Source organism: Rattus norvegicus, chromosome 18 (assembly GCF_021556685.1).
Source record: "Rattus norvegicus strain SHRSP/BbbUtx chromosome 18, alternate assembly SHRSP_T2T, whole genome shotgun sequence".
Classification (NCBI taxonomy): domain Eukaryota; kingdom Metazoa; phylum Chordata; class Mammalia; order Rodentia; family Muridae; genus Rattus; species Rattus norvegicus.
The window spans coordinates 62,662,764-62,678,989 of NC_141551.1; the positions used below are offsets into that span (position 1 = coordinate 62,662,764).

The 16,226-nt window shown below is 45.3% G+C and overlaps 1 protein-coding gene, 1 long non-coding RNA gene and 1 pseudogene across 2 annotated transcripts in view; 1 reads left to right on the plus strand and 2 right to left on the minus strand.

Moving 5' to 3' along the window:
• The window catches only part of Gnal (G protein subunit alpha L), a 138,506-nt gene that overhangs the window by 16,491 nt on the left and 105,789 nt on the right, over positions 1–16,226 (plus strand).
• LOC120098414 (U2 spliceosomal RNA) lies at positions 11,018–11,185 on the minus strand (annotated as a pseudogene).
• LOC120098241 (uncharacterized) overlaps positions 15,137–16,226 on the minus strand; it is a 36,351-nt gene continuing 35,261 nt past the window's right edge. Inside the window, exon 4 of the long non-coding RNA XR_015643056.1 lies at positions 15,137–15,671. This is a non-coding gene — a long non-coding RNA (uncharacterized LOC120098241). The remainder of the gene's footprint in view (positions 15,672–16,226) is intronic.

The following is a 16,226-nucleotide window of genomic DNA, read 5'->3' on the forward strand; positions in this document are numbered from 1 at the left end:
ACAGACAGAGAGAGACAGAGAGAGACAGACAGAGACAGACAGAGAGAGAGACAGAGACAGAGAGAGACAGAGACAGAGAGAGAGAAAGAGACAGAGAGAGAGAGACAGAGAGAGAGAGAGAGAGAGAGAGAGAGAGAGAGCATATATAGCGTAAGACATTACCACCACGAAAGACAAGAGTTCTGATTAACTCTTGTGTTGGCAGCTGGAAGGGAGTCATTACAAGAAAGATGGGCAGTCCCTGATTCAAACCTGACTGCTGGAGAAGATGTATTTTATAGGCCCTTCTGGAAGCAGATAGTATGTTCTGGAGACTCCTAGAAAAGCAACAAGAAAAAATCAGGTCAGAGTCTGAGCCCTAGAAGCCCATGGTCACCTAGATGCCATCATTCTTCTCTCCTGGAAAGAGAAAGCTCCCTGGAAGTACGTGACCTGCATAGATGTGTAAGTGTGAGTCTCAACAGCACTGGAGTGAAACACCACAGCAGGACAGAGCAGGGCCCCGCAGAGGCCAGAGGAGACAAACCACAAGCTTACACTTACCCTGGGACAGAAACCTGGGATACAGCCAAAACCAGCATAGCCCTAAAGACTGAGTGGCTGTCACAAATCAATCAGCCACTGAATGTGTGGGACAATATATGTACGAACACAGATATTGAGCTGTGCTCTGACCTACTCACTGTTGACTAGCTGTTATTGGGATTCAGTAGTCACGTGTCCCAGATTCTGAGAGTCTGCTTTCAGACTTGAGCTCGTGGCCTCAGGCAGGAGACAAGTGACATAGCCAGCTGTGGCATACAGCAGCTCTCTTTATCCTAGGGGGATGAATTCCACAATGCCCAAAAGATTGAGCCAGGCCCTATAGACACTATGATTTGCTTTATGCGTGCATAGCCATGACGAAGTTTAATCTATACACTAAGTACAGTAAATGATATTAATTTATATACCTAGACTACTACCTAGAAGCATTATGATATAGTGTAATAAAAGGCTGTTTTTAAATTATGTATTGTTTATTTCTGGAATTCTTCATTGAATATGTTTAGATCTTAGTTAACCATGGCTACCTGAGTAGATAGAAAAGGAACTTGCTAATGGAGGAGACTATTCTACTATATATAATAGATATATATTATATTCTACATATGTAGTACTATAGTTTATGCTACACAGTATAAACTAGCACCTAGTAGGCACAGAGGACCAGCAATCAGAGAGGCAAGTGGGAGGAGCCTTTGTACAGACACTAGCAGAGCCTGATACCCAAAAGGCATCTTTCGAGGAACTCACTAAAAAAAATAAATAAAATAGAATAAAATGTGGACCATACTGAAGTTTTTAAAACAATAAGTTTCCCCCTATCCTTGTAAAGTTGCAAATTGAGGTTTCATCTAGAACAAATACTAAATACCTTGTCTGCAATTTTAACTAAATTCTACATAGGTCTCTCATTGACTTATGTGGTGAGTGAGGGCGTCTCTGCTCTTTGAGAAGTATAGAAAATGCATTTGGCTGCAATGAATTTTCATTCCACAAAGAGCAAGTTAAACTGTGACTCGTCACAGCCAGGTGATGTCCCTTCGTTCCTATGACATGGAGGGGTGGCTGTGGAGTTCCTCCCCACCCCCCCCCCACCCCCGAAGTTCTTTAACTGATGTTTTGCTTCAGAGCCATTTCTGATATGACAGCATACTGAACATTGGCTTCCTCACATGGAGCTAAAAAGCTTATATATGGGCAATTTACCCAATCTGCTCTGCTGTGCCTAATGGACAGGCTTATTTAAGAGTCCCTTCATTTCTCTCCTTTGGCCTGGTGATGGCTTAGAAGTTAAGCCACTGGTATTGGCGCTTCTGTAAGGGAATGGCAAGGCCTGGAGGGCAAGTATCAACAATCTGACATGCAGGCAACAAATTGTGTAGCTCTCTGTGAATGGAACCTTTGTCCCCTGTGGCTGAGGAAAGGAGATCCTTTCTAGGGGTGGATGCAGTGAGGCCTCACCCTGGACCACAGTATCAGAGAAGATAGCTTGATTCTGCTGACAGTAACCACCCTTGGCCTCTCTACTTTAAGCCCCATGAGTTACCCGAAATGCAAACTTGCCTTGACTGTACCAGGTATGACCAAATATTTCTTTAGTAAAGTGGGTGATGGGTTTTTAGAGTCATCTCAAAACCCTCATATTACTTTCCCTTCCACGGCTCTGATAAAACACCATAGCCAAGGCAATTTCTAGAAAGAAGACTTTTATTTGGGATTATAGGTGGGTGCCTCCATTATGACTAGAATGCAAGGCAGTAAGCAGCAGGCACGGCAGCAGGAGTAGGAAACTGAGAGCTCACATCATTAATTCAAGAGGGAAGCGGAGAGAACTGGAAATGACTCAAGATGTTGAATAGCAAAGCCCACCCCGAGTGATGCACTTCCTCCAACAATACTACATCACCTAAACCTACCCCCAAACGATGCCACCAACTAGAAACCAAGTGTTCAAATACCTGAGACTGTGGGCAACCTGTGTCCTTTAAGCCACCACAACCAAAGATAGACACCACCTTAAGGTAAAAGGATAGACTATGGTTATCCAAGCAAATACAACTGGCAAAAATAGAGGCTAAGCTATTCTAATATTTGACAAAACAGACTTCAAACCCAACTGTACAGAAGAGACAAAGAAAGTCACTTCATACTCATTAAGGGAACAACGCTTCAAGAGAATATTACAATTCTAAATGCTTGCACACCCAACGCATGTGCATCCAACTTCATAACGCAAGTACTAATACATGTCAAGTCACAGATTAGCCCCAACTCAGTAATAGTAGGTGATTTCAACACCCTACTGTCCCAATAGAGAGCGTATCTAGACAAAAAGGAAACAGAGAAACATTAGCATTAGATGACTCCATTGCTCAAATGGGCTATCAGATATATAGAACCTTCTACCCAAACACAAAAGAGCACGCATCGTTCTCGGCAGCTCAAAGAGCTTTCCTCAGATAGATCACGTAAGACATGAGCAAGTCTTGATAAGTGTAAGATTAAAGTAACATCTTGTATTCTGTCCAACCAAGCTGAGATAAAGCTAGATATTGACAGCAAGAAAGGCTACAGAAAGCACACAAACTCCTAGAAACCGAACAACACGTTGTTGAATGGTGACTGAGTTTCCACATGCATGCCAAGAAAATCAAGAAGGAAGATTTAAGTTCCTAGAATGGAATAGAAAACACAGCATCCTAAACTGTAGGCAACGCTAAGAGGGATGTTTATGGCTTTAAGTGCTTATGTCAGAAAAGCAGTGAGGGTGAGAAGGATGGCTCTGTGAGTAAAGTGTTTACCAGACAAGTTTGATGACTTGAATCAAGGCTCTGAAATACAGATACAGGTAAGGGAGAAGCAACAGCACAAACTCGTTGTCAAGTTTCCACATGCATGCCAGAGCACATGTGGGCTCCAAACACCACACATCACACACAGATAAATTAATGATAGCATAAAAATAATAATAGTAATAATAATAATAATAATAATAATAATAATAATAAATATGTTTAAATCAGAAAGAACACAGGTAAATAACTTTAAAACATTAATGACTTAATGACCAAGTCTTTGGAAAAGCTAGAACAAACAAAATATAAAAGCAGTAACAGAAAGAGACAAGTAGGGGCTGGGGAGATGGCTCACAGGTTAAGAGCACTGACTGCTCTTCCAGAGGTTCTGAGTTCAATTCCCAGCAACCACATGGTGGCTCACAACCATCTGTTATGAGATCTGATGCCCTCTTCCGGTGTGTCTAAAGACAGCTACAGTGTACTCACATATATAAAATAAATCTTTAAAAAAGAAAAAAAAAAGAAATCCCACAAAGAATCAATGAAATGAAGTGAAACAAAGAGATGGTTCTCTGAAAAAAATACATAAAATTGGCAAACCCTTAGACAAATTACTCAAAAAGAGAGAAAAGACCCAAATTGGAGGAATTAGAAATTAAAAAGAAGACATAGCGGATAACAAGGAAATTCGGAGAGTTATAGGGACATACCTTAAAAACTTGTATTTCACTAAATTTGAAAAGTCTAAAATACATGAATGAATTTCTAAATGCTTCTGACCTACCTATAAAAATTAAAGCAATATAAAATATGTGACTTTGGCAGATCTACAGCCATCAATGATACAGAAACAGTAATTTTCAAAAATGAAGGATTCCAGCAAACTTTGAAAGAACTAATACCAATGCCACTCAAATCATTCCATAAAATAGAAAAGAAAAGGAAGCTTTCAAGTTCATTTTAATGAAGCTAGCATCACCGAGATGCCAAAACTAGATAGATACAACAAAAAAGGAAAAATGGGCTGCACCTGGTGCTGAGCAACTTTAATTCTAGCACTCAGAAGGCAGAGGCAAGTAGATCTCTGTGAGTCTGTGGCCACCCTGGTCTACACAGGAAGTTCCAGGCTAATCGTAGCTCCTGTCTTAAAAGGCAAGCCAGGTTCAGTTAACATCAAAGGCATTATTCATCAGAATCAGGTTGACTTCATTCTATAGATGCAAAGGATGACTCAGCATAAATAAATCAATAAATGTAATTTGTCACATAAATGGACTCAAAGACAAAAATCACAAGGTCATGATCATAGACATAGAAAGACCATTGACATGGTATTCGACATAACTCAAACACCAGGTCTATGCAGATGACAGAAAGACCTCAACATGAGATACGATGCCCCGAAAGTGTTAAAGGACAAAGCATGTGCTTCCACATGTAGGCATGGGGTTAGCATTTTCTCAAGTGGAGACTCCATTCAGCAGACGAGGACCCCATGAAGCTAAAAGGCCTCTCGACGACATAGGAAACTGTCAACTGAGTGAAGAGGCAGCCCATGAAATGAGAAGAAAAGACGTTGTCAGCTGTGCGTCTGACAACGAATTAGGGCTTAGACTATGAAAAGAACTTTATCATTATTATTATTTTAATCAAGAGAGAAAGCTACTAGCTTGAAACTTGACTGTGTAGTTAAATGAAATTCTCAAAAGAAGAATGTGTTTACAGGTAGTAAACATTTAAAATGTGATCAAAACATCCTTACCTATCAGGGAAATGCAGATGAAAACCACCTCGCCCACGTCTGAATGACCATCGCCGAGAACACAGATGACAAGGGGCGCCATCATGAATGTGAAAAGGAGAAACCCCAGTACACTGCTGGTGGGACGTGAAGTAGTGGGGTCTTCTTGGAATCAGTTTGGAGGTTCCTAACGTGACCCAGCTGTGTTGCTCCTGGGTTCAAGTCCAACCTCACTACGGAGAAACCTGTCAGAAAATGGGTGGTGGGGTTGGGGATTTAGCTCAGTGGTAGAGCGCTTGCCTAGGAAGCGCAAGGCCCTGGGTTCGGTCCCCAGCTCCGAAAAAAAGAACCAAAAAAAAAAAAAAAAAGAAAAAGAAAATGGGTGAAATTGGAAAACGTCGTACTGCCTGAGGTAACCCACAGCCAGAAAGTCAAACACTACATGTCCTCGCTTACATGTGGAGCACACCGTCCATCTTTTATATTTGTTTATTTAACTTGAAATGTCTGTAGATAGCTGGAAATGACAGGGGAGCATAGCGGTAAAAGAGGCCTTAAGTGGGGACGGACCCTGGGGCAGGGAGGGTGAAACAGTTTAAATGAGTGGGTAAGGAATAGCATATAGGGTCTACCCAGTGAGATATATCAAAGAAGTCATATAGAAATCCACTAATTTATAAGCTACTTTAAAATATAACTTTAAAACGTTACAAGTCTGGCTGGGCACGTGGTGCACACCTTTAATCCCAGCACTTGGGAGGCAGAGGCAGGCAGAGCTCTGAGTTGAATCAGGCCAGCCAGGGATATGCAATGATGCCCTGGCTCAAAGGGGTGGGGACTTGACATGGAGCCTCCTGCATGGGTGAGTAGCATCAATCCCAGAAGCCCTAGGTTACTGAAAACTCTAGTATCAGGCTTGGAACAGCTCCCCAGGAGTTGGCTAGAGTGAGCTCACAGCCCCACCCCACAAGCTATACAAGTTATGTATGCCGTTGCCTTTGGTGCCCCCCCCGTGGCCCCCCCCCCGAGTTGGTAAGGTCCGGTTGCTGAAGACACAGCGTTCCTTGGCTGCAAAATACCGAGCAACTATGTTGGAACTGAGTCTGGAGTAGGAAAAGATACTGGCCAGTCTTTCTAAGGCCAGAATGACTGGTCAGGAAGCCGAGGGGAAAAAAATCCTTACCTCTGCGGCTTGAGTGCTGCAATGCCAACTTGGCAGACAAGAGTCACTGACTGGCATAGGAGTGTGGCACATCTGTTGTAGGGGTGAGCAACTGATTGTGTGTTTGTGTGTGTGTGTATGTGTGTGTGTGTGTGTGTGTGTTATGTGTGTATGCATTATGTGGTGTGTGGGTGGTGTGTGTGCATGTGCATGTGTGGTGTGTGTACTTGTGGTGTGTGTATGTGTATGCATATGTGCATGTGTGTGTATGCATGTGTGCATGTGTGTATATGTGTGTGTGTAATGTGGTGTGTGTGTGCATGTGGTGTGTGTGTGCATATGTGAATGTGTATGTATGCATGTGTGTATATGTGTGTGTGTAATGTGTAGTGTGTGTGCATGTGGTTTGTGTGTGCATATATGAATGTGTGTGTATGTATGCATGTGTGCATGTATGTGTATGTGTGTGTGATGTGTGGTGTGTGTATGATGTGTGGTGTGTGTGTATGTGAATGAATGGTGTGTGTGCATGTGTGTGTATGTATGCATGTGTAGTGTGTGTGTGTATATGTGTTTGTGGTGTGTGTGTGTGTGTGTGTGTGTGTGTGTGTGTGTGTGTGTAAGGACCGTTTATTTAAAACAAAGGCGGCAGGTATTGGAGGAGGAATTAGGAGAATTAATTATAATACAAAAGTGAGTTAAAAACAAAAGCTCCTTCTCACACACACACAAACTGCTGACCTAGACTGAACCTTACAGAATAGCATTCTGAGTCAGCACTTAAGTGAGTGCTGTTAGTTTTTGTTACAAGAGACTAAAGCTACAAACTCCACAGATTTGAGTTGTGCATAGGCAACACCATTTAAGTCCCCCTCCCCCATCTTGGTCTGAGTGAGGACAGGCTGATGGGAGGGTCCCTGCCCCAAGCACGAGAAAGAAGGTGGATTCCAAAGACAATGGATGTAATTCTAATTACAAATACAATATGCTTTAAAAAGTGGGGTGGGGGTAAGGCAGGGTGACGGATGCGGTTTGGGCAGGAACAATTTCCCCAGAATAAGAGGCTGCAGTCATTAGAGGCACGTGGGTAAGGACAGTGCGTTAAGAACCAGAGGAATGAGGTTTGGATCCAGACTTCTCCACATTCTACTGGCATGACCTAAAGGAGCAGCCTTTATCGGAGCTCCAGTTTCCTGCTCTATGAAACGAAGAAAAACCTGCATCTCTCAGAGATCTCAAGTTTGGGTAGGAAGGGGGCTGTGCACGTCAAGGGAAACACAGTTTTCCCTATGAATGTTCTGCAGCTGTGAACCAAATCATCTTTAAAACCCAGATCTGAGATCTGCTCCAGAGAAGAAGATTTAGTACCAATCCTGAGGGCCTGGCCCATGACTTGCAAGGCTGTAAGCCTGAGGGCTGAACCTATACCTTTTTTTTTTTTTCTAAAGTGACAAGTTGTCAAATGTATAGTTATACCTCAGTCTTGGTCAAAGAAACTTCTCTTTGCAGCAAGTAACAGTTACTAGAGAAACTCATGGCTGCTCAAGGAGTTAAGAGCAAGTGACTTTTGAGTGCTTAACCCTAAAAAGTGACAGCTGTGTCACCTCCTCAGGGAACATTGCAGCAGAGAGAGTGGGAAGAAAGGCCATGAAATGCTATCTTACAGACACGGCATGGCTGAGTGGCTCACAAACTCACGACAGCTGTGTCTGCCTGCATACAGCCTGCACTAGAGTGAACCCACAAACATGGTTCCTAGATGAGGAACAGTCTGTGGGTCATGCCTAAGGGCATGAATGGTCGTTGACCGCTGCTGGGGTAGAGGAAGTCTTTGCCTTTAGTGAAGTAGCCACTGGTGAGTTATTCACGCTCCTGTGGGTAGCTTCAAACCCATGCCCAAGTAAGGGGCTCTGGTTAATTCCAGTGGGTCACAAAGCAAGAACGAAGCACTGTGAGATGGGGATTCCGTGGAAAGAAGGGGACTGGTGGGGGTGGGAGAGGGACATTAAGGATAGGGGGTGTGACAAGAGTTTATAATAAGCATAAATTTCTCAAAGAACAAGTTGATTAATAATTAAGTTTTTAGCAGAAATAGCAAGAGGTGGAGTCGGGAAGGTGAGAGACTGCTGAAAAAGAGACCTGGAGGTCCCCCCCTCTGCCTTCCGCTCTGTAGTGTGTTCTAGAGAGATGCTCAGCGTCTGGGCTCAAAGCAACCACCAGGTGGCAGTGTTGCACAGAGAAACAACCCTCCTGCGCTCCTCCAGCTAAGACTTCACATTCTACCAACTGTACCAAGGCCTTGGTGTGGTCCAGCCTTGTCAGGTGGCTGCCCATGCAGGTTCATGCTCTGTCTGAGGAGCTGAGAGGTGCTTAGCACCGTGGCAAATACCTGAGAAAATCAACTTAAGGGACGATGGGTTTATGTTGGCACATAAACAGGCTTCAGTCTGTGGTTGACTGGCTGTGTTTCTAAGCCTTAGATGAGGAGAGAGCACAGTGACACAAGGGCTGAGTGGAGCGGAGACCCCCACCTCAGGAAAACCACAGCAAAGACACAGGGAGACAGGAAGGGGCAGGGGCAAGATACCCTCTGAGGACTTGCCCCCTTGTAATCCACTTCCTTCAGCTAGCCCCCACATCCTAAAGTTCCAGTTACCTACAGGAAAAAAAAAAGTGCCTTTAGCTAGGGACTGAGTCTTCAAACCCAGAAGTCTGTGGGACATTTTGTAATCAAACCATAACAGGTGTAAACTAGCTCTCCAGCTCTGTCACAAAAGGAATTTCTTCACATCTGAAGTGCTTCCTCTGAGGAAAGTGAGGAATGCCAAGCCAGGTGGCTGCACCCAGATGGACAAAGGCTGGAGCTAGGCAAGTGGCAGGTAGCTCACTGGGGGCTCCCTGTCCTCCCTGACCTCTTTCTTTTGTACATATCTTTCTAAAAAGGAAGAAGGGAAGGAGAGAAGGAGGGAGGAAAATACAAGAGAGGAGAGGAGGGGGAGGGAGGGGAAGGGAGAAGCACAAGATGTGTATCCACATGGTTATACATGTTCCTAAACATTCTGGTCCACCCTACAAACACATCTGTCCTGGAAGAGGCTCTCAGTCCCCCCCCCCCAAGGATGGGGAGGAAGATCACCTCAGTATTCTCAAGTATTTGCTCAAGGGACAGACATCTTTCTAGAGGCTCTGTGGTCTCCTGGTACTCGTGATTTAGGAAAAAGAAACCATCTTTTTCATCCCTGCATGAATTGGTCAAATCACAGAGTATGAGTTAAGTCAATCCAATCACTCTGGGTCTGAGGCCCAGAGCTAGAGCTGGGAGGCCTGGCCAAAGCGAGCTCCTCTCAGAGAGCAATGAACTCTGGGAGCAGTTGGAACGGCTTGCATCCTGTGTGCAGAGACTCGGCAAGGTTATGATCCTGTTACATGTTCAATAGGTGGGGGTTGGGTTTCAAGGGGAACGGACCTGACTGAATGGGTGTTGCTGGAGTCCTCTCGTTCACTAGCAATCATCAGTGGTCTGACTGACTCCTGAGATACGAACAGGGAAGAGGAACTCATTCTGGGAGAAAGACCAGGCATTCAAAAAGAACCATTGCACTAAGGGAGGAAGTAGCGAGTAAGCACGACACAGCCAGTGAGGTGATTGGAATAGGAATGGCTCCCGTAGGCTCATATATTTGAATGCTTAGCCATCAGGGAGAGGTACTACTTAAAAAGGATTTGGAGACGTGGCCTTTTTGGAGTAGGTGTTGTTGTTATATGGCTTGGAGTAGGCGTCAAGGTTTCAAAAGCTCAAGCCAGGCCCAGTATCTGTTGTATTTATAAGAAGATAAAGAGAGGGGGGGTATGTTCTATGGAGGTCTGAGGAAAGGGAGTGCCTCAGCAGGTTCATGCTAAGGCATTCCTTCCTGCTGTGAAACCAGCCACATGGTATATAGTATAGGACAGAGTTTATTCAAGGCATGGGGAGGGGAGTTAAAAGGGTAGTAGGGCAAAGAAAGGGAGGGAGAAGTAGAGAAATAGAAGCGTAGAGTAGAGGCCAGCCATGAGCACATGGACAGAATGGACAAAATGGGAAGAGGGTGAGAGCAAGAGAGCAAGAGCAAGAGGGAGGAAGAGAGTGAGGAAGGGGCAAGCAGCCCCTTTCATAGTGTCAAGCATACCCAGCTGTTGCCAGGTAACTGTGGGGGTGGAGCATAGACAGAATGCTAACAGTATCTCTTTCTGCTGTCTGCACCTTCAGATGTAGAATTCCTAACTCCTTCTCCAGCACTATGTCTGCCTGCATGCTCCCCACCATGATAATGAACCAAACCTCTGAAACTGTAAGCAAGCCCTAATCAAATGCTTTCTTTTATAAGAGCTAACCTGGTCATGGTGTCTCTTCACAGTGACCAAGACAACCAAGATTCCAGGGTATGTGAGAACAGCAGAAGGTGCTTTAAGTCTTGTGAACCAAGAAAGGCAGGAGGAAAAGCTGGCCAGGATGCAGTATTTTATAAGATATTAAAAAAGCAGTGCCAACACTGAGCTGGTCGAATAGAAAAGGCCACTGGCTAAAGGACAGATTGTTTTCATGCGAGTTATTTGTTGGTTTCATTAAGGGAAAGCAATACAATCAATGCTCGAACGCTAGAGTCTGGAGAAGGATAGGCAGCCAGGATGAGAGCCTTCATTTCATGGATCATGCTGGACTCAAGGGTTCCCTTCCTGCTGTGCAACCAGAAGCTACTGGTACGTGATGGTAGCCACCTATCAAACATGAAAAATACCCTCCACAATGATTTTTCTATGACAACTACAAAGTGTGGAGTTCCCAGCTATTAAAAAAGGAACCTAAAAAAACCCGAAACATTCTTGAAACCAGGGTTGACTCTTAGAAGGATGGCAGTGACTCTTCTACACTTGATCTTAGCCAAAAGGCCGAGAAGCGATGGCAGTGACTCTTCTAAGACATGGATTCGCCTAGTTTTCATCCCTGGAACTGAATCCTTGAAGCTAGGTAACTTTTAAGTTTTATTTAGGCCACGGTTTCGGAGGCCGAAAGTCCCAGTAGCACGATGCCACCTGGAAGTGAGGGCGTTGTGGAGAGGGCATCGTGGTGGAAGAATGTGGGGAAGGGAAAGATCACAGCAGGAGAAAGAAAGCTATGGAGGACCAGGAAGAATAGGGAAGCCCTTCTCTGATTCTTCAGTTTCGTGAAAACTGACTGGAGTCCCACGAGAGCTGCTTCAGAATGCCCTCCATGCCACCAGCGACCCTCCACCCAACTCCTCCACCTCTTAAAGGCTCTGCCACCTCTCACACACCCACACCAAGTGGCATGAGCCTTGGTCGGGGGCACATTCAGAGCATCCCGGCTAGCTTCAGGATAGATGAGTTACCAGAGTCCTGTTACCACGTAAGAGTCACTTGTCCTTAGCAGGTAGACATTGAGAGAGCCACGATGTCTCGGCATCCTTTTAGGGGGAGATGAGCGATTATGAAAACAGAGTGCCTCAAAATGCTGACAGTCTGGGCATGCAGACGCTGGGTGCCTTGCAGCATCCCCGTAAGCTTGACATTATTATTTCACGTTTAAAATGCGCGTGTTTGTTGCTGACCAGTCGTCTGGGGGCTCCCGTTCAGACTCATTGTGTGTGATTTTTAAAATCTCTACAGGTGAGAAAAAAATAGCTTTCTTCCAAACAGTTGTGACATATGCATGCTTTAAACTGGATGTATCTATTTGGGGTCCATGACATATGCACGCTTTAAACTGGATGTATCTATTTGTGGTCCGTTTCTAATAATCTCCAGGCATTTTTCACCTCCTTCGCTCTGACTTATCAACAACAAGGTCTTGCAACTTGGCCATAATGTTCCTCCTGCCTTTTGAACTGTGTTCTCTTCAGCATGATGCTGGGCCTTGGGCTCTCTGGATTATGCTTTGCATATTTCGAGCCCACTGGTTCATCTTCCTCTCGAAACCACAGAGCCAGGACTATCTGTACAGTTGTACAGGTTCTCAACTAAACAAAGGCGCAGACTGACAGATTAGGACTGGGGACTGAGAACCAAGTCTTTGTCAGAAGCCGCGCCTAGTGCCATCAGCACAGAGAAAGGCACTGTTCGGTGGGGACCCTGGGGGGAAAATAACAAACTATCTAAACCAGTTTAGCAAAGGGTTATTTATAAAAGTGAGGGGGAGGGCTCAGAAAACCACTGGGTGGCAGGGATGTGTCAGACCCAGTGACAACACGGAGCCCCTCTGTGCCACATTGATCAGAAATGGCTTTGAGAAAGTGCCCTGAGCTTCGTCTCCACCACTGAGCCTTCTGCAGTCCCAGAGCCAACACAGGGAGCCAGGGGGAGCCTTTTAGCACACAGGGGCAGCTCTCTGGAGATGCAGAAGAGGTGGAGGTGACACCTCCAGAACCTGCTGCAGCTCAGGGCAGAGCCTCTGCCTGCCTCTTAGCCTGGAGTTCAAATCTCCCAACGGTGTAGCCGGCCATTTGCAGCCTATACTGCCAAGTCAGTGTTGCAATGTGTGCACAGCTGGCTTCCTGAGGTGCCCAGTTGTCCCTGCCTACCCCATGAGACCCTGTTCAAAAGGATGGCCACTCTCCTGGGACCGCAAATCTGTGCTGTCACTCCAAAGAGGTTTCTCTCTCAAACGTGAGTATGTCTGCAGTTACGGGGAAATTGTAACTTCCTGGCTCTTCTCAGCAGACAGAGTGATCAATACACACACAAGACACAGAGACTTACAGAGGCCTGAGCCGACCTACTGATGAGCGTGGCCTCCTACTGTTCCTATGAGCCCTGTGCTTTGTTTTTGTCTTTGTTTTTGCTCCTCCAATTCCACATCTATATGCTGCCACTTCCTGTCAACCACAGGGTCGACAACACCCCTGCATTTGCTCACCCGGTGGCTTACCTATCTTTGCTTAGGATTTTTTCTGGAATGAGAGAATCCCTCTTGGATGTCATTGTGGAAATCTTTGTGATTTCTTCTTTTATCTTCCTTCTCTCTATTTATTCTAGAGTTGGGGAACTGAACCCCCCTCCCCACCCCGCCTCATACAAGAAAAGCCTCCTGTCTCTGAGCCACATACCCAGAGCCCTAACTGGAGTTTAAAGTCTTGGAAACAAATGCAAAACACGAGATGCAAAGCATCAATGTGAGAACTCCAGGACGCACAGATGGCTCTTAGGCTCTCCCCCACTGATTTGTCACCAGTTGCCCTGCGAGTTTGAGAATACTGAGTTTCCAGAGAAAGGGGTGTAGTTGGAGCCTGGGATAAAATGAGTTTATGTTCTGTTTAATTTCATATTTAACCTGATACTCAATCGTGTGGAATATGGCGGCTCTCAACTCTGCAACTGAACCAAAATTCTAAAAGAAACCAGTTGCTAAGGCAACTGGGCAGAGAGATAATTAATTCAACCGTCATTATATGCAGATTAATCTCTCTAATGAGTGGGAGGGGAGGCAGGCTTGTTCAGCCTCGTTCTGCAACAGTGGGAAAGAAAATGCTGTGGCTTCTTGCAGTGTATAAGGAGCCAGGTTCCAGGTCCTCCAGGCTCTCCCCACTGCCCAGTCCCTCCTGTTACCTTCAGACAGAACTGTGGACAGTAATGCGTCTTGTTAGGCTCAAATATGGTGTGGGAAGTCTTTTCCCTTCTTTTTAAACCTAAGGTGAACAGCAGCTCACACAGCTTAGTGGACGTTTCTCTAGGAAAGCAAAGCTTTTGTTTTCTAAGTCTTTAGAACTGAGCACACATATTCCTACGCATTCCCCCTAGATAGGAATCACAGAATCTGGTGCCAGTCTATTCTACTTGACAATACTATTGTGGTATCTGAAGTCAGAGATAACATTTATCAACACTCACAAATCACAAGGCCCAGCAGTGCTCCAAGGATATAGAACCTATTTTTTACATGCTTTTGTGGGGCTATGGGTGCATCTCAGTGAGGAAACGCTTCCCTAGCATGGAAAGAGCAAGGTTTGATCCTCAGCTCTGTAGAAATAAAATCTAATTTTACAAATGCGCTTCATGAGAGATGGATGTTGAGAGGGTGCGCTTTAAAGGACCCTCGCGGCCTATAGCTGCCCCTCATTCTGTACATTGAAACCGTCTAGTGAGGACCGAACACTGGAGTGAAAGTGCCTAAGGAGAAGAAAGCTGTTCAGAAGCCAGAATGATTGCTGTGTTTTATAAAAAGATAAAGAGAGAAGGAATATGTTTGGTGGAGGTATGGTAAGATATGGGGGAAGGGGTGCTTCCACAGCCCATGTTGAGGCATCCCTTCCCCCTGAGGGGCCAGCCACATATAGTATAGAATAGAGTTTATTCAGGGCATGGGGAGGGAAGTTGAGAGGGAGAGAGAGGGAGGGGGGAGAAGAAGGGGAGGAGGAGGAGAAGGAGAAGCAGAAGGAGGAGGAGAAGCAGAAGGAGGAGGAGAAGAAAAGGAGAAGGAGGAGAAGCAGAAGGAGGAGGAGGGGGAGGAGGAGGGGGGGAGGAGGAGGCCTGATATGAGCATGTGGAGAGAGGGGGAAAGGGGAATGGGGCAAGAGGAGGAAGGGGGGTGAGAGGACCGAATGAGAGCAAGATGGAGAGAGAGAGAGAGAGAGAGAGAGAAGAGAGCAGAGAGCAAAGGGGACAAGCAGTCCCTTTTATAGTGAATCATGCACACCTGGCTGTTGCCAGGTAACTGTGGGGTGGAGCTCAAAAGGCTGAGGCAGGAGGACCATGAATTTCAGGTCAGTCTTTGCTGTGGAGAAGAGCCCATTCTTTTTGGAGGGTCAGGATTAAGTTGGGAGAAACCCTCTCTGAAACTATAAACCTTTGTTCTCGCTCCAGAAGAATGTCTCTCTTCTACTGATACCAAGCTGAAGATTGTGCTTGTTCTGCTCTTTATTTCATTTTAATAAATTAGTTATATCATGTGCCATTTTAACCACTTGCCTCTGTCCCACTCAGTGGCGCTAAGCATATTTACGTCATTGTAAACCATCCCCACAACTGAAACCCTGCCCTCATTAAACCTTACGTCCTCATCCCCTCCTCCCAGCACCCGGCCACCACAATTCCATTTTCTGTCTTTATTTGCTGACTGTATGTGTGGATGCACGAAATGACGCAGCATTTGTCCTGTGACAGGTTGGTCCTCTTCACGTGATCTCTTCAAGATCCATCTACGTTCTAGTTCATGTCAGTTCCTTTCTGTCCTAAGGCCGACTCTTCCTCCATTCTGTATGGGTCACATCCTCTTACTGGGCATCTGTCATAGATGCTTGTCTCGCTGCCTTTATGTCCTCAGCTCTGTGAAGGTCCTCAGGAAATCTCTGTCGAATGTGTGATAACTCACTTTGAATGAGTCTGCCCTAGTCTGTAAAAAGGCCTCTTTAAGGATATCAGCATGTTGCCTTCTCTGGAAGAGTAAAATAGATAGGTGTCTGTCCAATTGATACTAAGTGATAATATATACTAGGTTTATTGAGAAATTACCATCTAGTACACACTGTGAAAAACGGATTCATTCAAACCACCATTCTCGTCACAGAGAATGGGCTTGGTCCCGTTGCCCTCAGCCATTTGCAGTCACAGCATGGAAAAGGATTTTGAATGTTCTTACCAATAGACACTCCACTGGAGAGATTACAGCTTAGGAAAAGTTACCATGCTGGCAATGTATATTTCCTTAAGGCTCCCCTGGTTCAGCCAACCTTGACTTGGACTTCACTTCTGTCCATCTTGTTTCCGGCAACCCCATGTCCTTACCTTTGCTCTCACATTTGCACGCCTACTTCTTCCTTGCCTGCCAAGCTTGTTCAAGCTGTGCCATGGTCTCTCTTTCCCCATGAAGGTTTCCCAGTTCTCCAGATCCTCCCACATAGAGGCTGTTTGGCACTATTCATCCATCAGTGCATACAAACTGTCACACTTGGCTCTCTGAGTGCCTGTTGCATGTTGCCTGTTCAAAACA